The sequence below is a fragment of the Mustela nigripes genome, chromosome 1 (genome assembly GCF_022355385.1).
Source record: "Mustela nigripes isolate SB6536 chromosome 1, MUSNIG.SB6536, whole genome shotgun sequence".
Lineage (NCBI taxonomy): Eukaryota > Metazoa > Chordata > Mammalia > Carnivora > Mustelidae > Mustela > Mustela nigripes.
Genome location: NC_081557.1, coordinates 54,284,420 through 54,302,209, shown reverse-complemented (window position 1 = coordinate 54,302,209; position 17,790 = coordinate 54,284,420). Strand labels below are relative to the sequence as shown.

At 47.5% G+C, this 17,790-nt stretch overlaps 1 protein-coding gene across 1 annotated transcript in view; it reads left to right on the top strand.

The window, feature by feature from the left end:
- The window catches only part of TENM4 (teneurin transmembrane protein 4), a 376,128-nt gene that overhangs the window by 31,800 nt on the left and 326,538 nt on the right, over positions 1-17,790 (top strand). The gene's annotated exons all lie outside the window — the stretch shown is intronic.

The following is a 17,790-nucleotide window of genomic DNA, read 5'->3' as shown; positions in this document are numbered from 1 at the left end:
TGTTCTAGAGCAGTGTTTTTCTAGGTTGGAGGGGAGATGTTCTATGAAAACAAAGGGGTTAGCTTCATCCTTTTGGGCTACTATAACAAAACAGCACAGACGGGATGACCTGTACACAACAGACACTTGCTGCTCACAGTTCTAGAGGCTGGAAGTCTATAAGATCAAGGCAAAAGCATGGTCAAGTTCTGGTAAGAGGCCTCTCCCTGATGAACAACATGTGCTTTCTCCTTGTGTCCTCACATGGCAGCAGGGGCGTGGGAGATCTGTAGGGTCTTTTTGGTAAGAATACTGAACCCATTCATGAGAGTTCCACCCTCATGACCAAGTACCTCACAAAAGCCCTACCTTCTAATATCATCCTATTGGGCGTTAGGGTTTCAACATGAATTTGGGAGGGATACAGACATTCAGACCATAGCTCTTGAGACCTCCTCCAGGTGGGATTCCACTGAGCACGGTATGACAACCAATTTTGGAGCAGAGTTCTGAAAGTTTGTTCTGTGAAAAAAACTAATCTCCCAGATTCCCCAAGACCTTACAGGTTCTCAAACCTATTTAAACACCTCTGTCTGCTAGGTCTGCTTTCAGAGATGGTTTATACATGCTGGGGCAGCATATGCTGGGATAGGTCCCAGGATCACGAGTTCACCTTGTCATCTAGGCCTTTTCCAGGCCTGTTCAACCACTGACAACATTTTTGTGGGATGCCCCACTAATATCTTAAAGACATCATGTTCTAAAAAAACAGTTTTTGAGATGGTTATTTTAGGCCCCAGAAGGACCTAACTTGAACCAAAAAAAAAAATTTTTTTTATTTAAATTTCCACAGTATTTTCTATATAGTATTCTAGGATTTCTTGAGAACATCTTGTTCTTTGAAGAAATTTCTAGAGAGCTAAAAATGTCTCTAATTATACCCACAAGGAGCGCAGGATCTCGAGGATGGGTCTCTGAAAGCTGGAGGTTAGTTAGCAAGGCTCACGCCTTCGCAAGGCCCAAGAGTAATGTCTGGGGTTACACTAACTACGCTACAAATCACATGGTCCTCTCAGCCCTGACGGGCACTGGGAAAGGAAAGACACCGAACTCGAAATCTGACGTTAGTAAGTAGCTCCACCATTGTGTTCTATTCAGGGAGCCAGTTTTTATTTTTAACTTTTTGGATGTATATAATTAAAGCTTCTTTGAAATCAAGTGCTCACAAGTGGGCATAGCATGCCAAGATTTCCACAACCATATGAGCCGATGCCTCTGTGTTGCTTTGCGGTCTACAAAACTGCCTTTAAGTCCTGTCCTCAGAACAGGCCTGGTAGAATCCACTGTTATTATTCCCATTTTACAGATAAGAGAGCTAAAAAATCCGCTGGTAAGTGGCAGCATGTGACCCTACCCCATTGCTCTCCCTGTTTTCTCTGCTGTTTCCCTTACACGGAGCCGCCTCCTGTTGTCAGTGACTATGGCAGAACCCTAGATTTCCTGGGGTAGACATGATTTCAGGGAAAGGATGTAGTTTATTTGTATCTTTGTGGGACTTTCCAAATAAATAACTTCATGACTCTTAAGTCTACAAGTCAAATCAGTTTGTTTGCTGATGTAAGTTGTTTGTTTGTTTATTTACGTAGACCTAGGGAAGAAGCTTCTAGGGCTCTGATGATGTAGCCACTACTTTCATTAAATGTGTGTGTTAGATAGAAAAACATATGCAGAAGCTCTCGTGTGAAAAACACGGCCGGTCCAAGTAAACATCACTGAGGCTGGCTGGCTGGCTTTCTTTCTTTCTTTCTTTATCTATCTATCTATCTATCTATCTATTTATTTATTTATTTATTTTAGAGGTTTTATTTATTTATTTGACAGACAGATCACAAGTAGGCAGAGAGGCAGGCAGAGGGAAAGGAAGGGAAGCAGGCTCCTTGCTGAGCAGAGAGCCCGATGCGGGGCTCAATCCCAGGACCCTGGGATCACCACCTGAGCCGAAGGCAGAGGCTTTAACCCACTGAGCCATCCAGGTGCCCCTATTTATTTATTTTAGATTTCATTTATTTATTTGAGAGAGAAAGAACATGAGCAGGGAGAGCAGCAGGCAGAAGAAGAGAGAGAGACAAGCAGACCCCCCCACCGACCAAGTAGTCCAATGCGGGGCTCAATCCTAAAACCCTGGGATCATGACCTGAGCTGAAGGCAGATGCTTAACCTACTGAGCCACCCAAGTGCCCCTCATCAGGGTTTTATTGAAGCATAGGAAATACATTGCTTGTGCAGCCTGAGGCAGCATGGTGGACCAAGAAAGCCTCTGCTTTCTGAGTACTGGCTCTCTGTGTGCTCATTTCCTTATGGAGGACCTGGGGATGATGATACTTTGCTTATCGACTTGTCAAGAGGACAACCTCTGTGACCATAGTGCTTTGCGCGTAGCAAGAGATCAGAACATTGTAGCATTTTTGCTTTGGTAGAATCTGAATATCAAAACAGCATCCCCATCCCCCACAAATACCCCATTCCTCCTCCGGCATGCACCTCCAACCCCTTGGGTACCACTTCTCCTTATTTTACTTCAGCAAGTCAACAAGTAGTGGTTGAGTTCCTGTTGTATGCCTACCTCTGTGCCAGGCACAGATCCCCCAGGCAGGGGGAGGAGACAGACAACAGGCAGTACACAATCACATGTGTGCTGTGACTGGAGTGCTGGGATGCTAATGGTCAGTGTGGGTCATCGAATGGTGTAGATTTTGTTCTTCCTTGTGGAGGGGGCTTAGAAATGACTTAGAGGGTGGGGGAGGGAGGAACAGAGCCTTCAACGATAAGTAGGTGGATGGAGGGTAGAGGGCAGAGGGAATTTTACTACCCTGTGACTTGTTAAATTGTCCCACCTCTCCAGCTAAGCCTGTGCTCCTTCATTTCCACTTTAAATGAGCTAGCCACTGGCATGTTCTTCTTGGACAAATGAATAGTAGCTTTTTGTCATCAAAATAAGTCTCAAGGACCTGGGGTTTGGAGAAGAAATATTAATTTTGGTGTTAATCTATTTATTTCCCAATACCACTTTTCCTTGGGACAACAGGGGGGTAATATCCTAATTATTTGGAAAGCCATCTTGCTCTGGGTTTTCAGGGTTGCCCATGAATGCTTGAAGACACCTTCAAGCAATTGCCTTTCTATCAAAGTAAATTACTCATCAAAGCCGCAGGCTCCCCCAAGAACCTTCTCTTAGACTCCTGCTCCCTAAGCAATGGTCAGCCTCAGGTGAGCTGTACCTGATTACCTGACTGTTTGAAAGACTTTCAAGACTCCATTTACATGTATCACATACGGCTCAGTGTTGCGGGAGGCACTTTTCAGAAACTTGTGTCACTAGAGGTTTTCTCAGAGAAAGAGCACGGGACAGGCTGGCATCAGGAGATCTGCGTTCCAGGCCTGTTCTGCCACTCATTTGCCATGTGACCCTGGGCAAGTCATTTAGCGTTTCCCACTTGGGGCTTCTTTGTAAAAGGAGGCAGTGAGACTGTTTGCTCCTATGACCCCTTCCTGTCCTAAGGACTGAGTTTATCCATTCCAGAAGGATGAGAGCAGTCCCAGCCCAGAGCTCGCCTGTGGCTGCAGCAGTGGTAGCTGGCATGATCTGTGGGTCTCTGGCTGTGCCCTACGATGCCGTGTGTTCCCGTCAGTCTCCTCTGAGTCTCTCAAACCACTGTCATCTGTTTTAGGGGGGAAAAGTCAAGAGGATAGGTGTCTGTTTTTGCATATCAAGTCTCAACAAATCTTGAGTGATGGTAGTGATCCCGATCATGATGCCTAAAGGACCTCACAATGAGGGTTTGGATTCAGGATCAGGATGGGGCCAGTGGCGTCCCCATAGGACTGTAGAGCAGGGGTTCTCAGCCATCACATTTGCGCGAGATAATTCTTCATTGTGGGTTCCACCCACTTCATTATAGGATGTCTGCCCCAACCCCAGGCCCCACCCACTAGATGCCTGGAGCAGCCCTTCTCAGTCATGACAGCCATAAGTGTTTCCAGAATTGCCACATATCTTCTGGGTGTCAAAACTGCCCTGGTTGGGAACCACTTGCTCTAGAGTGAAAGTAGAAGCCCCATTCACTCAAATTTGCCCAGAGACACCAAGTCTTTGGATAGGGCCTGGCCTGTCCAGCTTGCCCCTTTCAACCTGTGGGCCTACATCACTCTGTCCTTTCCCGGATACAGTCCTAAACCCCTGCCTTGACCTTCTCCCCAAGTCTCGTTCTTGTTCACTCACACAGACATCTACCGAGTGCCCATTGGGTGCCTGGGTTTATGCTAGATTCTGAGAAAGCAGGGATGAGCTCCCACCTCAACCACTGATTCCTCCCTCTCCACTCCAGAGACAGATACCTGCGGCAGGCCCCCTGCTGCCTGTCAGAAGGCTCCTTTCCCTTCCGATTTTCCACCCTAACCTTGAAGCCTCAGGAACAGGTGTAGGCCTTATGCTAGGCCCCTCTAGCTGGGTGCAGCCCTAGGCCCTTCACCCTCAATCCTTTCTTCCCTTGGTAGATCTGCTGGGCCCCATCCTGGAATCTGGATCCCCTCCCGTCCCTTCTAATGTGATGCCTATTCATATGTGTGTATGTAGTCAGTCAACAGGGATTTACTTAGCAAATCTTCTGTGCCAGGACTCATGTTCTCTCTACTCTTATGTCTCTTTATTTTTAATTTCACTCACTAAGTTCTTAGGAAGATCTCCTGTGTGTCAAGCACTGTGCTGGGTCCTGAGGCTACAGGACTGAGCAAAACCAGACCTGGTCTCTAGTGTTTGGCTGTCTTAGAAACCCAAGAGCCCTGGTCCTCAGGAAGAGCAGGCTTTCATCATATAAGGAATCAACTGCCTCAATGTCCTTTATCTGCCTCTATCTCCTTCTCTGTCTTTGTCTTCCTACTCTCTCCCTGCCTCTCTCTGTCTTTCAGCCCCATTCATATCCAGCAGTGTCCTTAACTGGGACCAGCTAAGAAGTTTCCCGGGGGGTACTGGATCTCATTCAGATACCTGCCACCCAAGCTTCCTTGTGGTGGGAGAATTACTGCTGTTGAAGGGAGTTTGCGAGGCTCTTTAACAGGATCCAGCCAGGTCAGGCTATAAGTAAGAAGAATCACTCCTTCCTAGGGATGGGAGAAGGATATGAGGCCCATAAATCATCCACGGAGAGCCAGACCCAAGCAGCACATGGCTCCGCTGTGCTTAGTATGCTGCTAGGGGACGTTCCTAGACACGGAGAGGGACTGAGGGCCAGCACCTTGAGAAGGCCAGGCTGTGTGCCCAGTGTGGGATCACACCCCCTGTCCCCCCCCCCCCAGCCCTCCCCCCCCCCCCCCCCCCCCCCCCCCCCCCCCCCCCCGGCTGGAGGGAGAAGTGCTGTGAGTTTTGCTTGATGGCTCCTCCAGCTGGGAAGTTTCTTTAGCTTTTTGAGACAGGCACACCCTTCCCATTTTCAAATCAAAGTGGCTCCAAGCCCCCTTCATGTCAGCCAAGTTGAGAGAGGGTTTCTGAGACTTCCTGGTTTAGAGTGACTTGGGAAGCCAGCCTGGGCCCCACACAGGTGCCAGGCAAGCCTACACTTCTTGGAGGCTTCTGGAAAGTGGCATTAAGCTAGAAGCCACATTACCTAGTAGGTGTGAGGAGTCTATTAAGTAATGCTCGTAAAGGGCTTAGCACAGTGCCTGGCACCGAAATGCTCAGCTGACACCAGCTCTGGCCCCCATCCGACTCTCCTGGTTTCTTCCTTTGATTACGTGTCTGATTGCTGAAGGCAGAGGAGGCAGGAATCTCGCTTTGAACCCTGGGTGCATTCTGATTGCCTCCCATTAAAGGAGTCGAAGCTCTGTCTGTTTCCTTTCCCTAACGTCTGCCAAGGCCCCAAAGTTCTTTTTCCCTCGCTAGAGTAACGCAGCTGTTTAGCAGCTGTTAACTTTACGGTGTTCAGGAGATCTAGTCCATTTTCGGGTGATATGATTTTTCCCCATAAAGGACCTGGGGATTTCTCAAAATGAAAGCTGTTACCACAGTAAACGGTGTTATTAATAGGGCTTCCTGGAAGCAAGCCTACCTAGAGAGAGAAAGCTACTTCTCACAGATTCCAAATCGTGCCTGTCCTGTTTCACGCCCTCCTGCCTTCCCTTTGCCCTCCAACTTTGAAAGCACTTTCTGACTTGAGATTTCAACTGCAATGGCCCCTGTGGGAATGAGAGCAAGAAATGTTGAGGCCTGGTTTTGAGGTGTTCTAAATCATTCTGTTCTCTTGGGCCTTTCACTCCCACAGGGGCTCTTGGGTTTCCAAGACAGCCAAACATCGAAGATGAAATAGATTGCTGAATTTGGATGAGAACAATTTAATGATCCAGAAAGTAGAGAACACAGGCAGAGGAGAAACTACACCCTCCACACACTGCCCTCGAAGAGAAAGAAATTGATTGAAGGAGGGTAGGGGGGGTTGGGAGCAGTCCCAGGCAAAATAAGTTGGCTAACTCTGTAAGAGCATCGGCCATGGGCTCCTAGAAAGCAGGTGAATCGAGAAGGCAGAGAAGGCCAGGGGAGAGACCAAAGCTCTGGACATTACCTGTGTCTTACCTCTCTTAGACTTTCAGCTCCTTTGAGGGAAGAGGCTGGGTTTTGCATCCCCAGTAGGTAGTGAAAATATCAAGAGACACTTGGGCCTCTCAGATTGGGTATCCTCGGGCCTGGGTGGAGCATATCAGGGAGAGCAACGATGATCTGTATTTTCTGAACACGGAGGGAAAGATATTCTTACATTAAAATAAACACAAGTGTACCATGAAAGAGGATGCAAAAGTAGAGGGAATTCTTGAGATAAAATATGAGACTCTAATGACATGTCTAACAAACCCTTGATTGGAGCCAATTCCTCAAGACTCTTTTTAGGACATTTGTTCTCCAATTTCAGGGTGCACACATATCACCTGGGGTGCTTGTTAACCTTGAAGAATCCTGGGACCTCTACCCAGAGATTGTGATCGACAGGGGTTCAATGGTGGGACTCAGCAACTGTGAACCTCTTCAGGTGCTGGGAGTGCAACCACACTAACACAAATCCTGCTTTGGGGAGAGGGAGATTGACCCTTCCAGTATACCAGCTTGTCGTCGACACTATGGTGTCCAGATGCCCCTCAAGACAAGGCACTCATGTCCCCAGATGCCAGGGAGGGCCAGCAGCTACTTCTTTCTTGGAGGGATTGTCCTCTGAGAGAGCTGCCTTATCCAGGTTCTTCAGGTTACCCAGGAGGCCGCCTATGTCCAGTGACTCTTCCACTGGCATTGGGAGTGAGAATTACAGAAAGGCTCAGACTCCACGGTCTCATTCAAGACTAGGAAAGGCCAGCTCAACTCCGGGGCTCTTCGTGGGACTGGTAGAGACCACACTACAGTTTTCTGCCCAGTCCTGTTTTCCTCACTCCCTGAGAGGGGGTGTTCCTCACACCAAGCAACCTCCCACAACAGCTCTCCATCGCAGGGTCTGTTTCCCATGGAACCTGGCCAGAGACTGTCTGATACAAGTTTGAGAAACTGTGGCTAGTAGAAAGCATGTAGTCTTGAGAATCAGATAATCTGATATATAATAGTAATAATAATATCTTAGCAACAGCAATAGCTTTCATTTATTAGGTTCTCACTATGTTCTGAGTGCTTTATATTTATTTTCTCTCTAAATCTTTACCACAACCCTGTTACCACCCCTCTCTCACAAATGTACCTAAGACATGGAAATGTCAGGCAGCTTGCTCAGGGTCGCGGAGATACTCAGTGGCGGAGCCGGAGTTTGAATCCAGACATTCTGGCTCTAATAGACGCTTAGCCCCTCTGACCACTTCAGCGGTCCAGTCCATCTTTTCCATGTGCCAGCTTTATGGTCTTCATGCACGTGATCCCAGCTGGACTTCAGTTTCCTCCTCTGTGGAATAGTGCCTACACCGCAGAACTCTAACGGGGCTGAACTGAGCCTCAGTCTCTGTCAAGTACCCAGTGAATGCCTGGGGCCCAGCAGGTACCAGGAAAACAGAGAGGTCTAGCGGAGCCTTGACAGGCACTCAGGAAATACTTGTTTGTGGGCCCGTGGGGAAGGTGGGCTCTCCTACAGGAAGCCCTGAAATGGTTGAGGTTTAAAGAAGGTCTGAAAAGAAATGGCCAAGGAAAAGAGAGAAACGGGTTCAAGAGAAGATGAGTATGTGGAATAAGACTGGGGAAAGGCAAGGTGAGCTGCCTCGGTGCACAGATCAGTAAGTTTGGAGAAGGCAGGAGCATCGACCCAGGAAGCTAAAGATGGCAGCTGAGAATTCCGGTCTCTAGTCCTTATAGGGACAGGGACAGGGAAGATTCAGTGTTCTGGTGGGGTCCAGGTGCTGTGGCCACCTGACCCATGAAATTCTCCACCAAAAACTAGTGGCCTTTGACCTGAAGAGGATCTTATCCTGGCTCTGTCACAAAAGAGCCCTGTGACCCAGGGGAAGCCAACATTCCCTGACCTTGGCCTCAGTTGGAAGTGGAAGTGGACATCAGGACTATGATCTCCAAGACCGTACTAGCTCCACACCTCGGTGACTGCATGAAGCTCCAGGCTTTACCTTAATGTGGGGAGAATTGTGAGCCCGCTGTGGTTGGCAGAAGGAAACCACAAACCTACTATTACAAGCATTTTCTGCCCTAACTTCCCCTGGATTGCCTGCAGGTTCGCTTTTAGAGCTTTTATGTCTGGATAATTCCAAGTCCAAGCCTCTGATTTTGTGCACATTCACGCCTTCACTGCCCCTTCGCTTACCACTTACCCTCTTGTATGACACATGACAATGTTTGTTTTTGAGCCTCTTTGAGAATGAGGGCTTCATTCCTGTCTTAATTCTTCTTCCTATCCCTGTGTCAAATTTAAAACAAAACAAAAAAGTAGTAGAGGGAAGAAACCTCAAGATGACACAGCCAACCAGAACAGCCAGAATTCCAATTTACAGGTCTCACTGCCACCCCGGCCCCCTCTCCCCACCCCCACTCCTACAAAGAGTGGCCAGCCCTGCACAGGGCTGTTTGAATGGAAGGCTCCCAAGAAATGCCGTTCCTCTTTGATCCAAGCTCAGGAGGTTTGATCCCTTCTCCTGCTTGATTGTCTAGAGTGATCCATTTCATCCAGCAAGCCCACAGCCACTCTGTACAGTTTGGGGATCAGACTGCCCAGCTTCTAGTCAACCTAACACAGATTGTGGAATTCTCTTCTCTGTAAAGCTGAAATAATAGCCCTTGCCTTTCTGGGTTTATGGTGAGGATAAGATGAGATTTATAGAAAGTACCCAACAATGCCTGACCCAAAGTAAGCAGTAAAGTGCCATTTCTGGAATACCATTGTTTGGGTGCTGGGAGGGCTCAACCATGTTCTATCTTAGATGCTTATCTCCTCTCTGCCAGATTTCTTTGGTGGAGCACCGCCCTCTGCTCATGTCCATGAGCAGAGGGCAGTAAATTTAAAAAATATTTTTATTAACATATAATGTATTATTTGCCCCAGCGATACAGGTCTGTGAATCGTCAGGCTTACACATTTCACAGCACTCACCATAGCACATACCCTCCCCAATGTCCATAACCCAACCACCCTGTCCCTACCCTCTGACCCCCAAGAACCCTCAGTTTGTTTTGTGAGATTAAGAGTCTCTTATAAACCTTCCTTCTACACGATTCCTTGTGGGGCGATCATTTGTTCCCTGAGGTCTGACTACTGTCAGAAATGGCTCTGCCTAGAATCCGACCTGCAGATCTTTGATCTGGTTCTTCCCTGAGCTAACGGTTTCTGGTAGGGAAGCAGCAGCCTCGTTAGGCTGGTTTTTACTGTGTCTGGCCTCATACCCAGAGTGATGCCAGACTGGGAGTACCCTCAATGAAAATGTTAAACAAAATCAAAATCAGGAGAGTGGCTTTCATCACACACATAGGCACACACACAAAAGGTAAGCAGGTGAAGAAATGTGTTAACTAGCTTAACTAAAGTAATAATTCCACTATATGTGTATGTGTATCAAAGTCATCACATTATAGACCTTAAATATACACAGTTTTCATTTTTAAAAAATAAACAAAATAAACAAACTCTCTGTAGTTCCTCTGAACACTAGGACATTTGCCCTTCAGTTTGTCCTGGGCGGGCTCTGCCCCGGGATCCTGTTCATAGACACTGTGGCCACAGACATGCAACCCCTTACTGCGACACACTGGGAGCAGGGCACAGGGAATGGAAGACTGGCAGCACCTAGGAGGATCTAAGAGAAGAGATCTGAGTGGGTCCGTTGTATTTCTGCCTCAGGGAAGACAAGGACACACACACGCACCCCCACAAATAGGCGCTCATAAGCAGCATGCACCCGACCCGCAGTCAGCCGGGAAGCTCCCCTGCAGTCTCTGGTTCCAGGTCATTCGGAGATAGGACTTCTTGTCATTGTCATTGTCTCAGATTCTCTGTTAGCCCCCGTTCAGCAGACAGCGCTGTCAGCCTGACAGTGTCTCATCTGGGTGTCCGGATCCATAGAAAACGCTCAGGCTCTGGAGTCAGGTCAGTTTGGCTTTAAATGAAGTTACTGCCCAGGTGACGGTCGGCAGGTGGGGAGGCTAGGAGGCATGCGAGAAAGCCCACAGATGACCACTTCTCTGGGTAGATGGAGATCCTACAGTATGAGAACAGAGGTGTTGCAGGTACGTTGATGGTCCCAGCCTGAGACCAACTGAACTGGGACCCAGGACCTAGAACATGGCCACCGGAATTCATCTAGGCCTTCTCCATGTTCTTCATTCCTGTTGTCATTCCTACCCTAGAAGGTAGGAAGTATGTCCCTATTTAAGGCAGCTCTTAGATCAACTTACAAACCTATAGGCAGATACAGCCAAATCTTCATTGCCCCACTTACTGACTGAATGACCTAGAGAAGTCATGTAAAGTCTCTAAACTGGAGAATTGTTATTATGATGGGGGCCTCTTTCATATTGCCTTTGGGCAAATTAAGTCTGCAGCAGTGATGTTCAGTAAATGCCAAAGAATGAGGCCTGCTGTTGCCCAGGGAGCCACTCCAGCGAATAGCAACACGGGAAACACTGCCACATCTCTAGCCAGGGGTGTCCCCCCAGATGTCGGCCTTGCACTGTGTGCCTTGAAGAGCTCTTCCTGGTAACCACCCGCCCTGGCCCACTGGGCCCTGGAGCACAGGCTTCAGTGAAAAGCCAGACAACCCCTCTCCTTATGTAATTACTGAGCAGCTTTTTACTGCCACATTAATTAACAATGAAGCAGATCATTGACATTAGCTTATAGGAGCTGAAAAATCATTAATAGTTCTTTTCACACCAGTTTTGGGAACATTCATTGTGATAAATCTTTATTTGAATGCAATTCACCCTCATTTCCATTTATCCCTAATGTGAGGATAGAGGCATTTTCTTGACAAATTGGGAATTAAAAGGTTCTAGCAGCTACCTTAGGTATACCTGGGACTAAGTAAATATTTTGAATAGATGAATGAATTTTTTTAAATAGTTCAACAAATGGAAAAGTAACTGAGTGAAGCAAATGGGTTGTAGCTACAGGCACAGGTCTGGACTTATAATTCAAGCCTTGATAATTGCCGCCGTCCTCATCACTGCCGTTATCCTCATTATAATCACCATCTCGACAGAGCCAGCCTCATAATCACCACCCCCCCACCCATCGGCATCAGCGCCATCTTCTCCATTGTTCTTATCCTGTTGAGCATTCCTTCCAAGGCTTTCTAGACTTTGATCAAAGTTAATCTGTGTCCTTATTGGGAATATCAGTTTCAGAAAAACAACGTGCTATGCTTTTTGTGTGTCTTTCAGAAACCTTTTATTTTGAAGTAATTGTATTTCCAGACAGCACCCTTTCTTCTGCAGACTTCAGAGCAATCACGGCATCTGCTGCCCCCTTGGAAGGTCTCCAGGGCCGTGTAGATGGAGGAAAGCTTGAGAGTGAGAACAACTTCCCCCCCTCCCCGGTCCTGGCACTGGTGATCCTGTTTGCCTGTAACCACAGATCAGCACAGAGATCCTTTGCTGGGGTTCTTTGCTGCCTTGCTGAGCCCCGTGGCACCTCCTTTGAAGGTTGTGGATGAATAGCCACAGAGAAGAGCACCCTGGGGTCATGAAATAAGGAACAGATTCACATCCCTTCCTTAGGTTTTCATTCACTTTGGGGCCTCTCTGAGCCTTGGTTTCTTCTTCTGCAAAATGGTATTTCTAGAACATCTTTCAGGTTGGCCGTGAAGGTCACCTCATGTTAGTTGATGTGCACAAAATAGGCAACACAGTGCCTGCCACCAAATAGGTGGTTGGGGAGATGTCAGATGATTTGGGTGAGACCAACAAGGTTATAGGACCACCCTGACGTGTCACATTAGAACTCTAGCCCACCCCCGATCCTCCTCCATCCCCATGGGTTCTCTCTTGTGTTCTCTGTAGGTCTGCTCTCATGTAAGAACAATTAAGTCAAGCCAGCAGGGTACCCTCCACCACCCTCCTGTCACAAATGTATCTCTTTTACTTGCTCAATCCAAAGACAAGGATTTTCTTCTGAAGATCGTTTGAACTTTGAAAGCCCAGTTGACACATGAATGCCCTGATGCTCTAGAGTGTCAGTACTACTACAGAGAGCCTCAGATGTTCTCTCGGCCCAACGTCCAGATATGTGATGACTGTCCAAATCCCACACTTCCCCTCTGGATGCTCTGGGGGTTCCATATCATCATGTGACCATCATTCCAAGCAGAGCTACTTGAGTCGGTGCCCCTTTCATTCCCCTCTGATCACTGCAGTGGGGCTAGCCTAACTTCCAGCTATACCCCTCCCCCACACACACAGCGGGCTCCTCTGGCTCTGAAGCCAGTTTTGCCCATGCATGGAGCAGGTCAGAAGTAACAAGCAGTGAACGTGCTCTGGGAGCTGCCCTCTACCAACGATCAGTGAGCATTGCTGGGTGAACACCCCAGTCGCATCACTTCTCAGATGAGACACTTCAGAGAAGGCACCTGCTTGGGCTGCTTTCCCTTTTCTCTCTCAAATCCCCACTCCTTCATCTTTATTTCTTTTATTCTCTGATACTCCTTGCACTTCAGTGTTTGCTCCCCAGAGAACTTAACCACTGGGATACTCATCCTAGAGACAAGAGGAAACCCTGGTGACCCCCCAGCCATTCACTCAGCCTTGGACAGTCCCTGAGTGAATAAAAAGGCAGCCCCACCCACGCTTCATATTCTTGGGAAAGTTCAGTGTTATGAGGGCTGTGTAGAAGAGAGGGCTACTTTCTGGGTCATGTATATAAAATTTCAAGTGACTCACTAAAATTCAGCAAACATTTGTTGAGTGTCTATTGTGTGCAAGGCTCTGGACTGACCCAGCAAGGAATGCAAAGGTAAATATGACACATCTTCTTCCCTTGAGACATATGCCTTATACCAGAAGGGACGGAAGCAGGAAAGGTTCAGCACTGTGTGATGTAGAACTGGTGGAGGTGTGCAGCTGCAGCGAGTATCCGGGGAGCTCAGAGGCCAAGACATGCACTCAGCACCAGTTATTGTTCCTCTGATGGAATGATCTCAATGGGCTTAGGTCTAGCTCTAGGCTTGACATAGAGTAGGTGCTCAGTTATGCTGGTCGAGGTGAGCAGATCAGTGCGGGAGGAAGCGGCCTCTGACCACATGACTCCTTGGCCCAGACGAAAAACACCCTTCTCCTTACGTCATTGATCTGGAGGTCCCAGTGGTTTGAACATCATCCGTCATGGTGGACACCAGGTCAAAAATAGAAACTTTTTGTGTTCGTTAATAGCAGGAAAAACTCTCATTTATATTCCAAGGCTCTAAAACAGTGAGAGGTGGGGTGAGGAGGAGGAATCAGAGCTACAAGTTATTGTTCATGCTTGGTTGGTATTTAATCAGTTTGTTGGGTTGTAATTGAGAATACAGCTCCAATGACACATGAATTCCAACGATCAAGCCCAAGCCAGTGAATCTCCCTCATTATTTATCTTACAGTAGAGATAACCTTTTCATTATTGAAATATAATTGCCAAATGGGATAGTTAATATTAAAACAGAATTAGCAACATGAACTCAACATTTGGAAGGAAATTTCTAATAGCACTTTTTATGCCTGCAAAATTAGTGCTCAGTGTCCGTCTTGCTCTAGCGTTAATTGATGACAGAGGTGCCACGAGAGGCCAGTCACAGCTGCCCAGTTCACTAAAAAGGGGCTTTGTGAACCTCCTGGATCCATAGCCTGGTGTTGTCTGTGCCCAGAAGATGAGAAGCCAAGTTTTACCCTAAGTGAGGGCCCTTGTCAGTGTGTTTAACAAAGAAGTGATGAGTTCTGAGGAAGGGTGAGGGAATACAGGGGTGTGAAAAATGAGTGGGTCTGGCAAGTCCCCACAGAGCTGAAAGGCTGGCAGAGTAGCCAGATGTGGAGGTAAGGAAAGGCAGGAACATACCGGGTGCTCAGGCGGCTGGACACCACTGCATGGTCTTTACCTTTCCCCTTTGTTCACCACACCCTAGCCCCTGCAGGCTCATCTTTCAAGAGGCCACTCAGACCTCACTGGTAAGAATTCTCTTGAGCCTCAAGACTGGTTGGAGGAGGGTGTAGAAGTAGAACAAAGTAGAAAAGGAACTTCCTCTTCAAGGGCTTTCTGGAAGACAGGACATTTGAGCAGGAACTTGAAAAGATGGAGAAAGCAATTCTACCTTTTCTAGTAGAGTCAGCTGTTATGGCTGACCAAGGAGAAATGGCACCCTGGCTGGTTTTAGAGGTGCAGGAGCTTTAGGCAAGGTGGGCTATTCTATCTGTGACCTTTGCTGGTAATCCTTTTCGTCCCCCTTCCCCGAAAAAGTGAGAGAATGGAGTTTCAAGATGATGCTCAAGTCAGCGAGGTCTCGCTCGTGACCTCCATCTGTACTTCCTGCCTTTCCATCTCCCTCTCCCAGGCTCTGGTCTCGGCCCTGGGTCCTAGCAAAGTGTCAAGCCCGTGGGGGCATTTGCCATCCTGAGCACAAACACGCATCGTCCTCAGAGGCAGCAGTTTTCATGGAGGCATGGGAGGGTGCAGGGAAAGTCGGCAATCCAGAAAATGCCTCTGGATAGTCTTTATAGGGTCTTTGCTTTCCCATGAGGTATCTCCAATTCCCTGCTGCTGGAGGCCCCCCAAAAGAAATCCAAGTGATAAGGAGTCTACATTCCAGGTTGTTAGATCCTGGGTGAGCACCGTCCCCTGTCTGGGCCTTGGCTCTCCTTTCTGTGAAATGAGGTTGACCAGCTCACCTCCAAAATCCCGCCAGCCCTGTCATTCTAAGACAGTCAATTTGAAATTCTGGCTAAAAAGACCAACAAAGACCTTGTGGATCAGCTTGGTTGGAGTGAAATCACCACCATGCCTCCCTCCTGGCCCAGTTCAAATCACATTTCACATATTAAACTCGTTCTAAAAATCAGGGGAGGGGGAGGTCTCCGGGAAGCAAGTAAATGTATTCCAAGCAATCTCTCTCTGGCCACTCTTTCCTCTCCTGGCAGAGATAAGCACATTGTTTCTATCAGGCCTGCGTTCAGTTTCCTTATCTTCAAACTATCTTCTGCCACATTATAAATAATCAGCTTACTGGTGAGCTAGGCCAGGCATGCGATGCCCGGTGTGTCTGTGGGTAGCAGATGGGGTCTAGGCAGCCGTCCTTAAGCGCCCCAAGTGAATTAGGTGTGCCCTGGCCCATCACATGAAGGAGGTGGCTGCTGGCAGGAAAGCCTGATGTTAGGTGGCCATAAGATGCTGCCTAGACTGGGACACCTCTCAGAGTGAATGGGATCCCTGTGAACAACTTCACTGAGAACACAGGCACCAACCAGAACCATCCCAGGCTAGCTGGAACATGGCATCATCCTAGCTATAGGGCTCTGGTGTAAGAAACACCTGACATTAGGGGGCTCCTTTATGTCAAGGTCACCTAGGTCATCTAGTCCATCTGCCTGTGATTGAAGCTGTCCCATGGCATTCAGCCATGGGGTCTCCTTGCCCTGGCTCACAGACCCCTGAGGATGAGGACTACTCTCCCCCCCAATCCCCGATAGGGAGCACCTGCATAATTTTTGGAACCCAGGGCAACATGAAAATGTGGGTCTCCATGTTTAAAGATTATTAAGAATTTTAAGACAGTAGCACAGAGCCCTGAGTCACATGGAGGACCTTCTGAGCCCAGAGTCCCATATGACACCCCAAGTTCATGAAGCTTGCCCTGATCCCCCAACAGCCTGTGTTGTTGAGCTCGGGCTCAGAATACACTTTTCCTCCTGCCTGCTTGCATGCTTGCTTGCTTGCTTTGGTCATATTTCTAATTTAGCTTCTTGAATCTGAAAAATGTTCACACAGTTTGAAAGTCAAACAAGATAAAATGGTACATGATACAAAGTTTTACTTCCGACCCTTCACCTCTTTCTTACTCAGTTCTGAGCACCCCTTATCCCCTTCCCGTGGGTAACTAACTACTTTGTAGTTTCTTGTGTATCCTACCAGGATTTCTTTATGAGATGCAAATATATATTCTTACCTTTCTCCCGTTTTTAAAATCCAAAGTTTCCATATTAAATAGACTTGTCATGTGTCATATTAGAACATACTGTAGCTGCCACCATTGATCCTCCCTTTGGGGCCCCCCAAAACAAGGCCAGTTCTTCATCTCTGGTAAAGCCCCTCGGAGATATAAAAACAGAGACCCATTCCCCACCCACTCCACATCCTTCAGCTTCAGCTTCTTTTATGCAGACTATGCCTTCAGCCTCTCCTCACAGGGTATGGGGACTGGGCTACTCTTACTTGTCTGACTTTCTGAGTCTGTGGGGCCAAGAGTGGGCCAACTCATCTACCAGGGACAGCCCGCCATGCTCAAAGGAGAGAGAAGTTGATCTCCCCCATCATCCTCGCCTCTGTAGAGACAGCCTAATAGTAACAATAGCTCCCATGGGAATTTACTGTGTGCCAGGAGCCATGTACACCCCTATAAATATTAATTTCATCCTCATGACAACTCTGTGAGGAAGGTCTTAAGAGTATCCCTTTACAGATGAAGTATCCAAAGCTCAGGGGGATAACTCAGCAAGTAAATGTGAAAGGAAGGCTCCAAACTCAGGTCAGTCCAACTGCAGACCCTGTTTTTAACCAGCCCCAAATCCCACCTCCCCTTTCAGTCACCTTAGGGGTCTCTTGGTGACTCCAGTAAGGTCTGTCAGCTGAATGCTTCCCCCAGAGACTGACTCACCTATGTGATATTAACTATGGGATTTCGTTCAACTAGCTTTTCCTGGGCATGGTGAGTATTGTCTATTTTATTATCTCCCCAGTCATTTAACAGTTCCTACCTTGACTCTCCAAGTAATCTCATCCATTTCTATGCTTTAAATACCAACAAAATTTTTATCATCATCCCAGACCTATCCCCTAAATTCCAAACTTCTATCTCCAGTTATCTGTGAACATCTCTAATTGGATGTGTACTGAGCCTCTCAAACTTAACATAACTCACGATTATGATCCCAAGCCTTATATCTCCCCAAAGTCTTCCCCATCTCAGCAAATGAAACCGTCTACCTGTTTGCCCAAGTTAGAAACCTGTGTCACCTTTGATTCCTACCATTCCTTCAGCATCCATGTCCCGTCACTAACAAGTCCTATTGGTTCTACCTCCAAAAAAAAAAAAAAAAAAAAAAAAGTATCCTAAATCCATCTT